We start from the raw sequence: 18,607 nt of genomic DNA on the forward strand, positions 1-18,607 counted from the left end.
GTTAATGACATAGCAGGTAAAGGTGAAGAAAGCAACATAATTTACTTGGTTTTTCTTACAAACTCTTTATAAAAATCCCTCATAAGAAACCATTAAGGAAAAAAGAGATGTCTGAAGGGTGATGGGTCTTTTTAGTGTATTGCTAACTGCTTATGCTCTTTCAGAAGGAAGAAGCATTGTTGTTGGCTGCTTCTCAGAGTGGAGAGAGAGGTTAATCGTGGAGTGTCCCAGGAGTTAGTACTTGGACCAGAGCTGTTTGAATGATTTAGAGCAGAAAATGTAGCAAAGTTGGCCAAAGATACAAAGTTGTTATCTTAATATAAAGCTTACCCAGCATTTCCCTCATGAATTCTGGGCCTTCAGCAACCTCAAAGTATGTCCCATGTTTGAAGGGGAAACTAGGCCCACTCAAAATGGAAATAAATTTTTACGGAGGCTGGAGGATGGGGTGCTAGAAATGTCTTAGTGCAAAGCAGAGATTTTGACCTCTTAGAAAGTCAATATGCAATTTGGATTAGAGGCTGGAGGATGGACATGATGACCTTTTAAAGTCCTTTCTAATCTTTTCAACAGATGTTAGCTTAAGTACATGAAAAATTAGAATGAATTGCAGGCATGGAAAAGCAATCTAGAGACAGAAAGCTACTATTGTGCATAATTCCAGTTCCAAAATTGTTAAGTAATAATTCTACGAAGAGAAAGGGCCAAGAGGAATGTGAAGGGCAAAGAAAGACACTAGGAACAGCTTCTGTAATTCCAGAGTTTGACTGAAAGATCAGGCAGTCAACAACAGTATTTATCTAGAGCTATTGTGGGCAAAGCATAATGTTGCATGATGTGGGAAGAGATAAGAAAAATAGAAGATACAGTCCCTTCCCTGGAGAAGCTTATAATATGATAATATATTTACTCAATTATGCTCTCCCCTTTTCCTGATATTTTTACTCAAAAGAGGATAGAAAGAATTCTGCAAACATCCAACTGCTGACAAAGGCAGTCTTGAGGGTCATTGCTAGCAACCTTCATTAATCTTTATGACACCTCTCATTTATTCTCACTCCCATTTACTAAAGATCAATGACCTACCCAAAGTCACACAGCAATCAGTGGCAGAAGTAATCATAATCTAAATCTCCTAACACTTGTCTCTTCCTTTCTCCTAGGACATTAATATAATGTCCTTTATGTATGAGAATAGTGCTGTTCAAACATAATCCATAGGACCTGGATTTTGAGTTATGTTTAAATGATGGCATGGGCTGCATTCTAGTTCTAATGTGTTATCATGGTAGAAAGCAACTACATCCTGGAGTTATACCAGGAGAATGTTGGGCTTGTATGAGCTCCACCAAATTGGAAAGACTCCAAGTTTGGGAGCAAAAGCTGAGTTTCAAGAGGCTAATTACCAGATTGGCTGTGACCTGATGGACTTTTTGACTACAGAAACTCTTAAAGATCTTCTAAGACAGAGAAATGGCCATCCATCTCCATAGAGGTAAATATAATATTCACTCCAATAAAATCAGATGACATTGCAGGAGGTAAAAAACTGCTGGTCCTTCTTGTAGGGCAGATAAATAATGCAATGCATAGAATGTTTTCTGCCCTGATTCTAATCCTGCCTTAGAAACCTACTGCTCTTTGATCTTGGACAATTGCATTATTTAATCTCTTCCAGCCTCAGTTTCCTCATCTGCAAAATAAGAGCAATAATGGCACCTCCCTCACAGGATTGTTGTGAGGATCATATAAGATAATGTAAAGTACTTTGCAAATCTTAGCTAAAACTAACTGCCAACTAATATTATTACTCCTTGATTTCCCTTTATTCAAATGCAAAATTGATTTAATAATAATTCTTCATAAAAATATGGTGAGATAGGTGTAGCAGGTATCGTTATCCCGATTTCACTGGTGATGAAAAAAATGGAGGCTCAGAGAGTGTGTGGTCAGCTTGTCAGAGGTTGTATTCAAACTGAGTTCTCTTCTGAGCCCAATTCCTTTGCTCTTTCCATGGCACTATGCTTGTGACTTGAAAGAAAACTGTGGAGTTAGGGCAATGTCAGTGGCCGTGGAATAGAAACTAACAAATCTCCATAGTTCTGGTCAGATTAGTACAGGACTTATAGTATCTGACCCAAACTATTTAATTCTAATCAGGCTTTCAGCCAGCAAATGTGAAACTGATAATAATAATAATAAAACTGTGTATAAGTATGTATGTATGTGTGTATGTGTGTGTATATCACTTTAAAGTTTGCAATGCATTTTGCATGTGTTATCTCTAATCTGATCAGATACATGCTTGATTTATGCTCTTGAAGGATTTGGGGAAATGAGGGGAGATGAGAGGAGATCGGCATTTCACCCTTAATTGCATCAACTACGTTCCAAAATGTGATGTTAGTAGCAACTAGGTATTTATTCTTTTTCCCAGATTACTGGAAGAGAGGATTATGGAATCATAATGTGGTCCCGGTGATCAGTGCTCTCAAGTCTCTGATAACTATAGTATTTTAGTCACTGGAACCCAGGAGCTGACTACGGAGCACCAGGTAGCAAGACAGATTTCAGTTTTAGCAATGTCCTTTTAATATAGAGAGGAAATTAGGAGAAAACAGTAAGGTTTTACAGAGAAGCATTCTTACTATTTTTCTTTTTCCACGTGGAGCTAGAGGAATGAATCTCTGATATGTGTTGGGATGGGATGGTTTTGGAGCAGAGAGAGTCAAACAAGGCATAAGAGATCCCGGTCTATAATTATTTTGTTCAAAATAGTATGAAGCAAAAGTGTCTTCCAAAACTCTCTGAGGTGGCATAATTTATAACTACCCAGGAGCTCTAAGTAGGCTCCATGGGACTTGGGGCATATGCAGGACCTGAAACTCAAGGATGCCCAATGGAATTTTTGCCTTTTAAAACCACATTAAAGCAACATGGTCAACAGCGTAATTGGCTAAATAGTAGAATAGCTCAAGATTGTGAGTGAGGTGGAGAAAATGAAGCTCAGAAACCTGAATGATCAAGGAGCAGGCAACTGGAGATATGTGGATTAGGGCAGAAAAGAGACCAACTTGATAAGCTGAGGCAGCCTTACCTATGGCAAAGATGCTGGTCAAAATTACTTTGATTGGCTTCTCTTAAAGTGTACTGTGGTCCCTTTTGTTGACTAATGGAAGTCATCCTGGAGTTATCAGAAGCTGTGTTGTTTTGTGGATAGCTGAGTAAGTAACTGAGGTGGTCAACAGGGAACCTGGAGCTGCTGGCTGACAACTCCTAAGCCTGATCCCCTAGTTGCAAGCAGGAGGCATGAAAGAATGCAAGCTAGGGTCACAAGGGGCTAAAGCCATCGCAAAATCTTTCATGTTTCATCCTTTCCAATGACCCTACCCAGCATTGCTTCAGAAATAGGAGGGGGCCAGGCAGCCAGCAACTGAGAATGAGAACTTTTCCTAGCCAGTGCCAGCTGCTGGAGACCATCTGGGCAGGGGCACTGCCAGTTTCCCAAATCTGCCTTGCCTTTCTAAGGGGAGTGTTTGGGATGGAAAAGAGAATGACTCTGCAGTGAGAAGATAACTTCTTCTGCCCTGTTTCTCTCCATTAAAAAGCCAACCAAGCTTGCTTTTTGGAAAATCAAATAAGGAGCAATGCTAAATGAGAGGCTTCCAAAGCAATCTTCTTGTCTAGGGATCTTTAAACAATATAAACTCTTATTCACTTGCACATACCTGTAGGATGTCCTTTATCTTCTACTTATGCAATAGTTAATCTTTTATTTTTTATTATATATTAGCCCCATGTTTGTGTTGCCTTTTTATGGCTGTTATATTTATTCATTCCAGCATCTTTATCTTAGACTGGAAGCTCTTTGAAAACAAGACTTGTTTACTGAAGCATAGCCCTAAACACCGTTAGGCACTAATAACTACTCTGATATAGACTTTAACTCTGTTCACTTCTGGAATAACTTAGGGAATTTTGCTATCCTAACCCAAAGATGAATTTATTTTGTGCCATGCAAGTGGAAGACAAATTATTACCAGCACCATTCACTTTATTACAAATATGTCTCCCTGGGAAAGGAAAAACTGTTAAGAAATCTGTGCATGTTCATGAGTCCTTAGCAGGCATTTATGGCCAGTCCAGGGCAAAATTGTAAAGCAAGAGAAATTTGGTATCTTCCCAATTCCTTTTCCAAAAGTTCTCTCCTCTTCCTTGGATGATTCGTCTAATGGGTTCAATGCCTCTGTATTGCCTCCAGGTCATCTAATAAAATTCATTATGGGATTTTACCCATTCTTTCCTGGACTGTGTCAAGAAGCATTATGATTGATAAAAGGCTTTCAGTTTTGGCAATTAAGGGATCATTGGTGACTTAATTAATGATCTGATTTGATTCTCCCAACAACTCTATGAAGTAAGAATGTTTTTTTAAAAAACACATCTTTGATTTTTAAGATAGGATTTTGGGACTCTAGAAGCCATCTGGTCTAACCCCATCATCTTACAGATAAGGAAGTTGACACTCAGAGAGTTAAGTCACTATTACATGAGCCACAAAGCCAACACATGTCTGTTGGTATGATTTGAACTCAGGTCTTAGTTATTTAAACTGTCTTTTAAGGACTCCAGTGATGGGCAACCCCATTTCTCTTATAGTTCTAATTACATTAATTATATCTGCAACCACTACCCATTTTCTCAATTTTCCTTTTGCTGTCAAGAAAAATGTCTCATCCTTTTCCACATGACAGCTCTTTATTTATGTGAAGATAGCTGTCATTTATCCCCTATGTCTTTCCTCTTGCAGGATAAATACCCTGAGTTTGTTCAAGGAAGAAAAGAAATGCGTACTTATTAAGTACCTACTATGTGTTGAATACTATTATGTCAAGCAATTTATAAATATTATGTCATTTGATTATCACAGTAACTTGGTAAGGTAGGTAGTATAACTATTTCCCATTTTACAGTTGAGGACACTGAGGAAGATAGAGGTTAAGTGACTTGCTCAGAGTCACACAGCAAATAAATAAGGATGGATTTGAACTCAGGTCTTCTTGACTTTGTGTCCAATGTTTTACCCATTATGCTATCTAACTGCCTCTATCAGTTTTCTTATGGCATGACCTTGAAGTCTTTCATCATTATAGTTGAATGCCTCTGAATTCTCTTTAACTTACTGCTATCCTCCCTAAACTGTAGTGTGAATGCTGTTGTGCAATTATGTCCAACCCTTCACAAGCCTGTGGACTATAGCACACCATTGCTGTTCATGGGGTTTTCTTGGCAAATACACTGGAATGGTTTGCTGTTTCCTTCTCCAGTGGATTAAGGTAAATAGAAGATAATCTGTGCCTTTATCCATAATGGATAAAACTGTTAAACCATTCAGTCTGTATTTCCTTCAGTCTGTATTTCTCCTCTTGAGGTTTCCTTCTTAAGTTAACATCCAACAGTTCATGAATACTCTTCAGACCTAGCCATTCTCCCAATTACTAGTTTATATAATTGTATTATCCTCTATCCCACCTCTTCCCATGATTTACATAAACAAGAATATCACAAGTTAATTTGACAAATGCTTTACGGAAGCCTAGATTAACTATATTAGTGGGCACCTTATGATGTCTCATAACCCTGCTCAAAAAGTAAATGAACTATGACTCATCCTAGATAAAGCCATGTTGCCTTTTTCTGATCACTACTTTCTTTTGTAGGTATTCTAACCATTTCTTTCAAAATACATGTAATCTAGAATAAATAAAAAATAAAAGTAAAAAAATACATTCCAAAATTTTACCAAAAACTATAATAATGTTAACTGATCTGTATTTTTTAAATTATATTCTCTTTCTGTTTTTGAAATGTTTGCAAAACTAACAGTCCTCAGTATTTCTTCCATTCTCCATGACTTTTCAAAGATTGATGATAATGGCTAAGTAATCATATCTGCCAGCTCTTTACCCAAGTATTTAGCTCATTTGGACCCTATCAAGGACATCTCTGGCTAGTAATCACTTCCTATCTCTCTACTTTTTAGGGATAACAACTGTTCATAAGAAATTCTTGTTCTTTCCTTTCTCATTACCCTTTTCTAATAACATGTTCTTCACCGTGTAAGGATCTCACATTTAGAGTGCCTGTATTTAGGTTAATGTTCATAGTCTAAAAATTATCAGGTTCTTAATGTCCTCTTTACCCTTTTCAGCTACTCCAGTACCATTGTTGTAGAAGCAAAAAGAGGACTGCATAGAACTGAAGGCCATTCATAAATTTTTCTTTGTTTCATGGGTTGCCATGACAAATGAGTTCATGAATTCATGGCCAGTCTATTATTAATTAATCTCTGGGTAATTAGCTAGGTTGGTCGTCACAGAGAAGTATTAGTCTGTCTCTAGAACTCTACCCAAAGACTTTCTAGAATAGCTAAAGATTCCAGAGCTTACATTTATTTCTGTGGCATAATTTTCAAGAAACTTGGGTTATCTTTGTGCTACAATGGAGACATCATAGTAGTATGTTATAGAAGTTCCTTATCAATGAAATATGGATAATACTTTCACAACGTTTTCCAGAAATGTGTTGTTTGTAAAGTGTACTATAGAAACCTTTAAGTGTTATAGAAAAGTGAAATCATAGTCATCATTAATCATCATTGCTGCACTATCATCATCATTTCCTTAAATTATTGGACTGACCCAATAAGGCATTCCTGTTGTTGCTATTTGGAAGCTCTGCAACTTACAGGTTAGTCATTGAGCCAAAATTCCTTTGACAATTCCCTGGCACCATGATGGCAAGACTGTGGATTTGGCCTTAATACATCATAGCTACATACACCAAGAATTTTTTATTTCCATCTGGATGTTTAATGTTCTAAGCAAACTCTAAAAGAAAATAATGTCAAACAACCCGTTGAGCCAGCCCCACTTTTTTTCTTACATATGAACTCAATATTATGTGGTTTTAATGATAGCTGGAGCTAGAGTAGAGGAAATAAGAGGTGGGGTCAGGTAAGGAAGAAAGACCTGTACCAGGAGCAAGAATACTCAGGTTCATTCTGCTTTAGAAACAAAATCTCTTCATTATAATCCCTTGGTTCTCTTCCACTGAAACTTCGTTTTCTAAGCCTATCCTACTGTGCTACTTGGTACCTAATATATTTGGTTGGTGTATGTATGTGTGTGTGTGTTAAAAATATATATCATTTTATCTCTTTAGATCAGAAAAATAAAGAAAGCTACACAATCAGTTCACCCATAGGGCATACACCCAATTAGAAGCCATAAAACATAGTACCCAGCTGGTTAACAATGACTGAAATACCTCTGACCCCAGAATACTGGAAACAACCTAATAAAGATAAAATCCCTGGGGTTTTAGATCCATTTTGTAATAAGCTGTGTTGTGAAGGAAACCTGTTCCAAAGAGATAGTCTGAATGCAAAATAAAGATAGTTCACATGCTTTGAAGCTGTTATGTAGTCCCTCTGAAAAAGCATCAAAACTATATTTTTGGAGGATCATTATTTTTCCTACTCTAGACTGTATTTGGGTCTCAGAGTTCTTTCGTACAATGCATTATTTTTGGTTATCTAGGGACTCAGTGTCATACTGGTGGGGGCAGATCTCTGTGGAAGAGGTTGAGGAGGGAGAGGTTAGCTAGGCAAGAGATAGGAGACAAAAAGGTCAAGATTTAGGGGATTTAGTAGATCGCAGGCTCAATGTGAGTCAGTAGTGTGACCCTAAAAAAGCAGAAATGATCTTCAATCATCTGGTGGATCTTTGATCTCATCAATGGGAGTGTTCCAACATGGCTCAAATATTGCAAATCACAACACATCCACACCTTCTCATCCTGAGTGCCTCTTGCCTGTCTATGTCCTGCTGTAAATCCTCCAAGGGTTTCCATACAGTCTCTTGGAGGGGGACTTTTCTCTTTATCTTTTGACTTTGTATGGATGCCAGGAAAGCATATGGGCTATTCACAAGTGCTGTTAAGTCATTTAACATCTGTCTGCCTCAGTTTCCTCAAATGTAAAATTAGAATTGCATCTGACTCCCAGGTTTGATTTTCATCTGAATTTTAGTGTGCTAAGTAAACTGTCATAGAAAGTAATGTCAACCAGTCCTATATTTTTTATATTAAAAACTCAATATTATGTAGTTTTAATGATACCTGAACCAGAGCAGAAGGAATAGGAGGAGGGGGTCAAGTAAGAAAGAGAGATCAAATGATATAATATTTGTGAAAATGTTATTAAGGCTTTGCAAACCTTAAGATAACATAGAAATGCTATTTATTTTTGTGTGGGTTATGCCTCTTTTTTATGCATGCCCATCCCAGATCCTTTTCCAGACATACTGATCAGGGACAGATTTTTCTAGTGATGGCCTTTACAGTGCTTCTCCTGTTCAGTTCCTTGTTACTAACTTGCTATATAGCCTATGCATATCTATGGAAAGTATGTTTCTCAGTTGCCCTTTGAGTTCCTTACAAATGGGTGCCACATTGTAAAAAGGATATTGATAATTAGTGAGAGTTCAAAGAAAGGCATATAACATAGTGAATGTGCCATATGGAGACACTTGAAGAAATGAATATGTAGGGAGTACATGATAACTGCCATTAAGTATTGTAAAGTATTTTTCAGTGTTTGGGGAAATCAGATTCTAAGAAGGAGAGCCTACAGTAAGGGCATTTTCTTTGGGTTTGGATTCGGGTATAGGAAGGTCAATGTTTCCTCCACCTAAAATACCAGCATGCAGAGGAGTTGTGCTATATCCATGAAGTAGTCTTTTGGACCACTAACTTTTCTTCTGGTCCCAATATATCAGTGAAACAACTTGGTGGGAAGGGCATTGCCTACCCTTTCCCACTCCTCTGCCTTAGAAACAATAAACAGTATTGATTCTAAGGTGGAAGGTAAGGTTTTTTTTTTTTTAAAGCAATTAACTTGAGGATGCTTGTGTACCCCAAATTATCAACAAAATAAGAGTAAATACAGAAACAATCAAGGGATTCAGGGTAAAGCATAGTCTACAAATTGATAAGGAACATGCGGATACATGGTTTGGAAAAACCTGAAGGAGAAAAGGAAGAACAATGATAGGATCAATGAATAAAAATTTAAATTAAAAACTTTACCATACTTAATTTCAGTGTCCCTGAAACTGAGGAACATTTCTCTGATGTGATGTAGGTAAAGGAAAAGATCAAGATCTGGAAATGACCATGCTACATATATCCTATTTGACTTTAGACAAGTTGCTTCAATTCTCTGGGTCTTAGTTTCTTTATCTGTAAAATGAGGGGATTGGATGACGTCTGGTGCCCTTTTCATGTCTATATTTCTAGCCCTATGAAAGGGATGTTAGGACAGCCTGATGGCCTGCACCCTCCAAAGTTGGAGGGAGAAGAATATGGTTTAATATTAGTCATGGCCATCAATGCCTACATGAGATTCTGTTGACCTGTTCTTCTTCCCCCTCAGGTTATCCTGGCCTTCTAGCCCTTCTACCACTGCCATTTTTTTTTCTTTTAGGTAAAAAAAGCATGATGGCCAATGGTAACTGGATAAACTGGGTATATTTCTGAGAAGCAGCTTGAGTCCGCCAAGAACAAATCCCCTCTTTGCCTCTCTTCATTTTCCCCCAGCTTTCCTGTAGCCTGGGTTCCCTGGCATTCCCTCAGGTGTGCAGAATTGTCAGTAACAGAGACTCAAGTGCGGGGGCGACAGCATCCTTCTTGAAGGGCCAAGCCATCCTGCTGTGTCAGCAGCCTTGCTCCCCAGAGGCAACTTCACAACACTCTGAGCACCTGTAGAGCAGGCTCCTCCAGAAGGCAGTGAGGAAGACATCCTGGGCAGCCAGAGAAACACTCTGAAGCGTTGGCGGGGGGGACACACATTATAGAGCTCAGCATCTGTGTCTGGCAGCTGCCAAGCAAACTCCATGTGTTCTCACAGCTGTCAGTTCGATGGTAAAGGAAGGCTGAACAGAAGGACAAAAACAAGCAGCATCAAGAATGTTCAGTGATGGGATATTGATGCCAGGCAGGTAGTTGGGTTCTGTGGCATCAGGAGGCTGGTTCTTTGGGCATCCTGTGCAGCAACAAAGTAATATGTACAGCCTGGCAAGGGGGTCTACCCAGATTCCCAACTTTTGGGGAGTTTCCACTCCTCTGAACTTTCAGTTTGATTGAGGGGGTCCCATCTACTCTTTAAAGTGCAATGGAATGTCCATCTTTAATAGAAAAAGTCAGAGTAGGATCACATATTACAGGATCATAAACTTAGAGTAGGAAAAAAAACTTTAGAGGATATTGAGCCTAACTCCTTATTTTGTAGATGAGGAAATAGAGACCCAAAGAATTTAAATGAGTTGCCCATAGTAGCATAACTAGTAAATGTCCAAGGCATAATTAAGCTCAGGTCTTCTTCATTCCAAGTTTAGTATTCTACTATGCTACTCCTCATAAATGAAAATAAAATGCATTTTGAAAATTGCTTGACAATTCTCTTCTCCCAACCCATTTCCCATCTCTGACTTTGCACATATTGTTCCTCCTGTCTAGAATATTCTCTCTTGTCATCTTTGTTCTCTCTCATCTTTATAGATTTTAGTTTTTTTTTTTAAAGAGATATTGGTCTATGGGGTAAAACTTAAAACAAGGAGGTATCATCACATCGTGACATTACTCTAAGGGACTAAAGATTTTAGGGGGAAATTAAGACTAAGGACAAATATTAGCTTCTGTATGGTCAGTGATATGGGGGTCAGCTGGGATTGAAAATGAAATTAATTCATTTAAAATGAGAGTCACAGAATAGAAAAGAAAAATGAAATCTATTGTGTCTGGCCCAATTACCTTGGTAATTTAGGTATAGCTTTGTAGGTCATCTAGAGGCAGCTAGGATGGCAGAACACTGGGTGTAGAGTCAGGGAGACAAGTGTAAATCCAGCCTTAGATACATACTAGCTGTGTGATCCTGGGAAAATCACTTAACCTCTGTTAGCCTTAAACTGCTGGAGAAAGAAAAGGCAAACCACTCCTGTATCTTTGCAAAAAACAAACAAACAAAGAACACCCAGATATATTATAGTCCACCAGGTAAGGAAAAGTTTGACATAACTAAACAGCAACAACAGCAACAAAGTCATTCAAAAAATAACAAAGGGATGTTTTCTTAACCATAGCAGAAGAAGGCATTTAAAATGGCCACATTGATTCAGATAAGCATAGCTCTATGTTGTTAGCCCTATGATTGCAAGCCTTGGAAAGGGATCTGGAGCTTATCATGGTCTTTTGTAATTAGGCACATAAGAAGGCATAACAACTTGAACCAGGGTCCTGAGTTAATCAAGGAGAACTTCTATACTTCTAAAGAAAAAAAAAACTAGCCCAAAATTTCATAGAGTAAGGCCTTAAGAAACGCTAGCCCACCTTCTTGGGAGGGTCCAAAGAAATAGCACTCTTATCATACCAATAATCTGTTGCATACATCTAAAAATAAGGGAAAACATACAGAACAAAAATGAGACAGGAACCCAAATTTATTATACATCAGATGAATCCAAAAAGCAGGAATTACAATGATGTTATCAAAGAAAGCAAAAAAAAAAATCAAGATATAAATAATAAAACCATATTGTTGAAAGGAAATAGACAACTGTCCAATATTAATGCTAAATATATATATATATATAACAAAAACCACAGCATATAAATTCATAAAGGAAAAATTAAGTACATTTCAAAAAAGACATACATTATATATACACGTATATATAATATATATGTCAATATGCTATTTATAGGACAACTTAACATTCCTATCTCTGACCAGGACAAATCTAACTTACAGATAAACAAACTGGAAAATAAAGAAGTAAACATACTAATGGAGAACTTAGAGCTGAAAAATATATTATACTTCCTGAATGGAAAAAATAAAAACTATTCATGTTCTTCTGTATCACATGCTGCCTTTCTAAAAGGAGATCATAGCTTAGAACAGTGGTTCATATATTAACTTAGAAAACCACCAGTTAACATTGCATGTATTACATAATATTTTTATTTATTTGGTTAAAATTTTCCCAATTACATTTAATCTAATTCAGGCTCACTCAGGATTTCTGGGGCCATAAGTATGACATTTCTATAGTAGAGAGCATAGCAATTATAGATAAATATTTAAAAAGACTATCCTTTAAAAACTATAATGTAATAAAAATTGTTCTTAATACAGAGAACAAAAGTAAAAAGTATCAAAAAATTCTCCTATAAGCAATTAGTAACTATATTAAAATGAATGCTAATGTTGTGAGAGGACATACAAAATTTCTAGAGTGCAATTAAATCACTTCTCGAGGAAAATTATTATTCCGAAAACATACTTTTCTATATATTTTCTGGTTATACTATTTCTGGTAAAATTCTGGGACATTTTAAAATTAGAAAATTAACAGATAATTTAAATTAATCACAAAAGAAGAAATCTTTGAAAATAAAGAGAGGTAATGGAGAAGTTGAAAAACAAAACTACAAGCTGGTTCTTTAAAAAGACTGAGTTAACCCAAATACAAAGAGGAGGAAAATCAAATTATAAAATTAAAAAAGTGAACAAGGCAAAATCACAACAAAGAAGCAATATAATTGTCAAGATATATTTTACATAATTATGTGTGAGCAAAGCTAATTTTTTAGAGAGAATAGTTTACAAAAATATGAAATGCCTACAAAATTTTAAATTAATAACTTGAAATAGAAATCTTAAATGATTCAAGTTGATGACATTAAATTGAATTATTTACAAAAGAACTACCAAGAGAGGGGGAAATTTTGTTTTGATCCAAATGAGTTTATAGATGAATTCTAGGAAAAGCTTAAAACCTGTATTACTAAAAATTTTTACAAAAATTGAGAAGTAAAACACTTTGAATCTTTTTTATGAGACAAATATAGATCTACTACCTAAACCAAAGAATGAAAAGGCTAAGAAAAATAATTATAGACCAATATCAGTAATGGTTATTGGTGCCAAATTTTAAAATAAAATCCCAGCAAAGAACTACAATAATAGATTCAAAAGTAATGTTCAGTGACCAAGTTGGATTTATACCAGAGATGCAAAGATGGTTTAATATTTTAAAAAAAGTAATTAACACAATCATGTTAAAAGCAAAAATACCCAAAAACGCACAACTATATTAAAAGGTGAAGAAAAAAGTCTTTGACAAGGTATAATATTTATGATTAAAAACCCTATAAAATATAAATATAGAAGGGTTATTTTAATATGACCAAATATAACTAAAACCAAAAGCCACTGTTTTATGCAATGGAGAAATACTAGATGCTTTTCTAATAAATACAGAAATGAGATGCTCTTTTTCTCTAATGTTATTTGATATATTTCAGAAATTCCAGAGATAGCTATGATAAGGGAAATAAGTTATGGTCATAAACAAGGAAAAGATTAGATCAAATTATCCATATACACTTATAATATGTTGGTTTGCTTAGAAAACCCTTGAGAATCAGCAAAGAAACTGTGATATTAAAGTACTTCAATAAAGGAACATGATATAAAATACAAATACACTCATATAAAACAGAATTTCTGTATTTCAATAATAAAATCCAGGAGTAAATAATATAAAAGGTAATTGCACCATTTAAAAATAAACTACAAATTCATAAAATATTTGGAAGTCAGTCAGTACACTTGAGATATAAATATCATTGCAAAACGCTTGAGAAAAGGCAGTCAATTTTGAAAAACTTAAGATTTCTGATCAATTAAATGACCAACATCAACAATTCCAGAAAACCACTGATAAGTCAGTGATAAAATCTTGATCAAGATAATGTTGATAATCAAGATTAATCTTGATAAACATGATAGACTAGAGATGCAAAAAAATGCAGACACCTTTTCAGACATGACCTATTTGTGGATTTGTTTTGGTTGATTGTGATTATTTGGTACAAGTGAGAAGTTGGGGATGGGAGGAGATAAGCAAGAAAGTTATGGATGATTGGGAGATAGTAACAGGACTTTTATAGAAAAGAGAGTTAATGAAATATTTTTATACCTAGAAGACAGGAAGAAGAAAATTCAGATGTAAATGCAAACAAGACACTTTTGGAATCATGTTAACTGTTACATGTTTAACAAAAAACTCAAGATTTTTAAAATAAAATCATGGTTTCAAATACAGTAGTCTCCTTTATATTTCAAAATGATCATATTCGTTCATGTGTATCAAGCTTGTAAGGTTAAAAAATTAAAATAATTGAGTCAGAAGATTGAAAGATCCTTTTTTTGACTCAGGGAATTCACTTCTTTCAAAAACAAGCTATATGACTTCAAGACCATCACTTACCCCAGATCTCTAGAATGGAGAAGGAAATGAGCAGTATCAATGGTCCTGTGCTAAACTATATTGTAGGTTAATAAAATATCTAAATTATCCATTGTAGATACTTCTCCAAAACCAAAAGAAAAGGGGATGCAGGGAAGCAAGGATTCCAGGAAAAGGAGGAGAAAGAAGAGGCTGGGTTTTAAGTGTCTCAGTGTGAGGGTGTGGGGCAAAGACCCTTTCAGACTTCGAGTGGTTGCATCTGCATATCAAGAGGCCAGAAACACAGCTGGGCTGGTGGCAAAAACAAAGACCTTGTCTCTTGGGCTTGGTATTTTCTCTCTACCTACTCATCAACATAAAGGAATGGATGAAACATAGGATTTTAAAAACTGAAGAGTTGTTTGATAATATTTAGGTATATAATAATTTCCTGGTCCTCGCTTTCTAAGATGAAAATTATGAAGTTAATAGAATATTCATCATCTGCTAGGGTAAGGTATCTGACTAAAGGTGTCAAGTCCCTGACCAGGAAAAGGAGTCCAAAGAAAAGAATAAGCCTAAGGGCACTAGCTATCCTGAACAACTAAGTCTTTGTTCTAAAGAGCTTGGCACCTAGGTTTGAGAATCTCCAGCTGTAGCAGTGAACAGTCTTAGTAGCTAAGGCTCTTAAGGAAGAAGACAGGGGAAGCTTTTCTACTAATCCTAGGGCAAGGTTTTTTTTTCCACATTTTTATAAAAGAGTTGAGGGAAAGCTTGGGTGTAGATTTTTAAGTTAAGAGAGTATGGAAGCACCTGTAGCCAAAGATTTCTATAGATCCGATAGATACTGTACCTGGCAGCATCCATCAGACTATAGGTCCAGCAAAGAAGTCTGGCAGTAGTCCAGTGGAAAAGTATTCACTAAAGACTACAGAAACCATCAGTGAGCAAACTCAAAAGTCTATAACAGCTCTAAGAGATAAGAGCCCTGGGTAGAAGACATTAACAGGCTTGCAGTTTTAGCAGCATCCAGTGAGTGTGTTTTGGTATTAGGTATTCTCTATATGTGCACACCTTCAGGTAGTTTCTCCAGTCTTATGTCCCTTATGTGTGTGCCTCTCCATATGCTTTCCCAATGATACTATATCTATTTGTAGGAAAGTACATCTCAGATTTATGAAGGAAATGTTTTCTTGTTACTTTTCTTCCCCTGCTAATTCATTAAATACCTTTGCTATGAATTACATCCAGTGGCTGACTATTAAAAGTAAATACATCAATGGGGGCTCAAGACCCATAGTTTTAGGAAATGCAGATCCACAGACTAATGACCCTGGAGTCATCAAATAAAAGAATATTGGCTCTGAGAGTTAGACAGGGTGTGAATATGAGTGTAATATATGTTTTCAGAAGGTCCTTCATTTAAAAAAAATAAACATTTTCTGCAGTCTAATACAATGTAGATCAACCTTCATGTAACACAGGCATCTAGTAGCTTAAGAGTAGGTCACTGGCGATTAGAAGAGTGTTGGCCCCATAGGCAATACTAATAAATCCTTCCCCTGGAGCACTGGTTCAGGGCAGACATGATTTAATTGGAAGGCAAACATTTTTTTTTTTCATTTTGAGATCCAGAGAAAGAGCAGCCACTGTTCCTTGTTACACAAGATGTGGTCTAGAGTTGGCTCTCACCCATCCCCTCAAGTGAAGGAATCTGTCTCTTCCTCTGCTTTAGGAAATGTTTTTAATGGCATTGAGTGATTAAAAGCAAGAAAAGAGAACCTTGTGACAAAGAAACTAATGATAAAGGTCCCTTTTAATAGCCTCTATATTACTGTAAATCACAAAGCTTCTGTTTCACTTTTATTCATGCAAATGAAGCACAAATCAAATGAAAGCTGACTGCCTGTCAACAGGTTGGCTTAAGTAGATTTTTTTTCTCTCCCTTTTTGTAAAGGGAAAAAAAGAGAAAAAGAAGAAAAAAAGATGGTGTCCTTTATTTTTATTTCCCTCTTTTCCTGCAGTAGGTCTGGAAGGCCATGACGTGAATGCTTTTGCATTCATGTTGCTGAGCTTTCATGTCCCTGGGTTTTTGGAGATGATCAGAAATGGACTTTTTGTTCTCCCATTTCGTTCAGTTCCCTCCTGTCAAGATGCCCAGAATAATTTGATCAGAACAGATGGGGGGAACATATAGCTCTGCCCTGGAGAACCACTGTACCTGAGCCTGAGCTGCTTACTTAAAAGACAGAGAATCACAAATGATGGATCCAGAAGGAGCCACTGAGGCCACCTAGTCTAATCACTTCATTTTGCAGATGAGAAAATTGAGGTCCAGAGAAATGGAGTGACTTGCTCACAGTCACTCACCTAGTGAGTAGCAATGAAAGGTCTTGAATTGAGGTCTTTTTTGCTCTCTCACTATGTCTTTTTCCATTATGTCACATTGATTCTCGGCCAGCTTATTATAGAAATTAAAAGAAAAATCCAGGCAAAGGTGAGCATGCCTGTTCTCAAAACTTATTAACGATCTGGGCTATTTCCTCAGGGGAAGGACAGATTGAAAGAATATTGGGGAAAAGATTCTTGCTTTAGGAAAGAATGACAGATAAGACATTGATTGCATCCCTTTCCACTCTGAGACACTGGGATTCCAAATTCACCCCAATAACCCAGGAGATGTAATATTTTCTTCCTCCTATTCAAAGGACAACATTGGTATAATGGACAGAAAACTAGTCTCAAAACTAAGATCTGGGTTTGAACCCCACCTCTGAACCCCAAACCCAGTAGAGACTGAAGAAATTAATAAACAAAACAAGTCCTAATAGAATCAGTGAGAAGTATGGCATTAAAGGGGAAAAATAGATTAGAGCAAGTTCCAGACATAAAGAAATAATACTGAAATAATTAGAGGCAGCTGGTGGCATAGAGTACTGGTCCAGGAATCAGGAAGACCTGAGTTCCAATTTGGCTTTTAGACACTTACTAGCTATGTGACTAAGCAAGTTGCTTAAACTCTGTCTATCCTCAGTTTTCTCAGCTGTAAATAGGAAATAAATAGCAGCACCTACCTTGAAAGATTGTTGTGAGATTCAAGATTGATAACATTTGTTTCTAAAAATATGTTCAGCACAGTGACCGGAATCTAGTGAGTGCTAAGCTTATTCCCTTCTCTTTCTTTCCTCTAAGGAGTGAAAAAAGACAAGTATAAAACCCTCTAGTAGGGATTAGAAGTTTTGTACAAGTGTAGGTGAGGTGAAAGTCTGGAATCTCTTTTGGCTTGACTATAGGATTTGGCTTTGGCCATATATACATATGAAAGGTCTGGAATGTGGCTATCCTGGTGAGAAAAACAATGGCTTTATTCCCAGGGTTTAGGTCTTTTCTCACTCCCAGCCTCCCCCATTGCCACCCAGGCACTTGGGAAATTGGAAGGGGTTTTGAGTTGGGAAATTGGATCTCAACCCCAGAACCCTTCCGAGATGCAGAATTACATACTGTCAACAGGGAATCTAGGAATCCCAAACCTGTGACCCAGTAAGATCTGGTGAACCCCAAGTTTCAGGACTAGTTTATAGTTTATACTTGTTCTCAAAGCTTATACTTGTTTTCTTTTCCCACAGCTGACAGTTTCAGACTGAGGGGGAGACCCTCAGGGAGATATTCTTTGGTGCTACAGGCAGCACATCAGTCCCACAAGCTGAAGGTCTTGAGTTCGATTCCAGAAAGGAGGGTGTGATATACTGGGAAAGGCTTCTGGAGAGGAAGAGTCACTGGACTTTGGCTTGGGCTTGGCTCCCACCTGAAGTGGGAAACTGCCAGTTTGAGATTCCCTTCAGGGTAGATTCCCATGGGAAAAGGGAACAAGTATAAGCTTTGGGGTCTTCCAACTATAAGCTAGTCCTGAAACTTGGGGTTCATCAGATCTTACTAGGCCACAAGTTTGGGATTCCTAGATTCCATGTTGACAATACCATGAAAGACAAACTTCTTGTTCATTAGAAGTCCCACCTTACCTGAGTGTCATTGTGAAGACATTTGTAGTTGATAGAAAATCAGGTGAGGAATAAGAAGGACCAGAATCCAAATTCCTTCTCATCTTGTTACTAGACATGTGGTGCTGAACAAATCATTTAACCTCTGTTAGCCTCAGTTTCCTCATTTATATCGAGAGAATAATACCACTCACTTCACAGATGAGTGATAAAGTGAGAGTATAAACACAGCTCTTTGTCAACTTTAAAGTACTG

The sequence above is a fragment of the Monodelphis domestica genome, chromosome 2, assembly GCF_027887165.1.
Source record: "Monodelphis domestica isolate mMonDom1 chromosome 2, mMonDom1.pri, whole genome shotgun sequence".
In the NCBI taxonomy this organism is placed as follows: Eukaryota; Metazoa; Chordata; class Mammalia; order Didelphimorphia; family Didelphidae; genus Monodelphis; species Monodelphis domestica.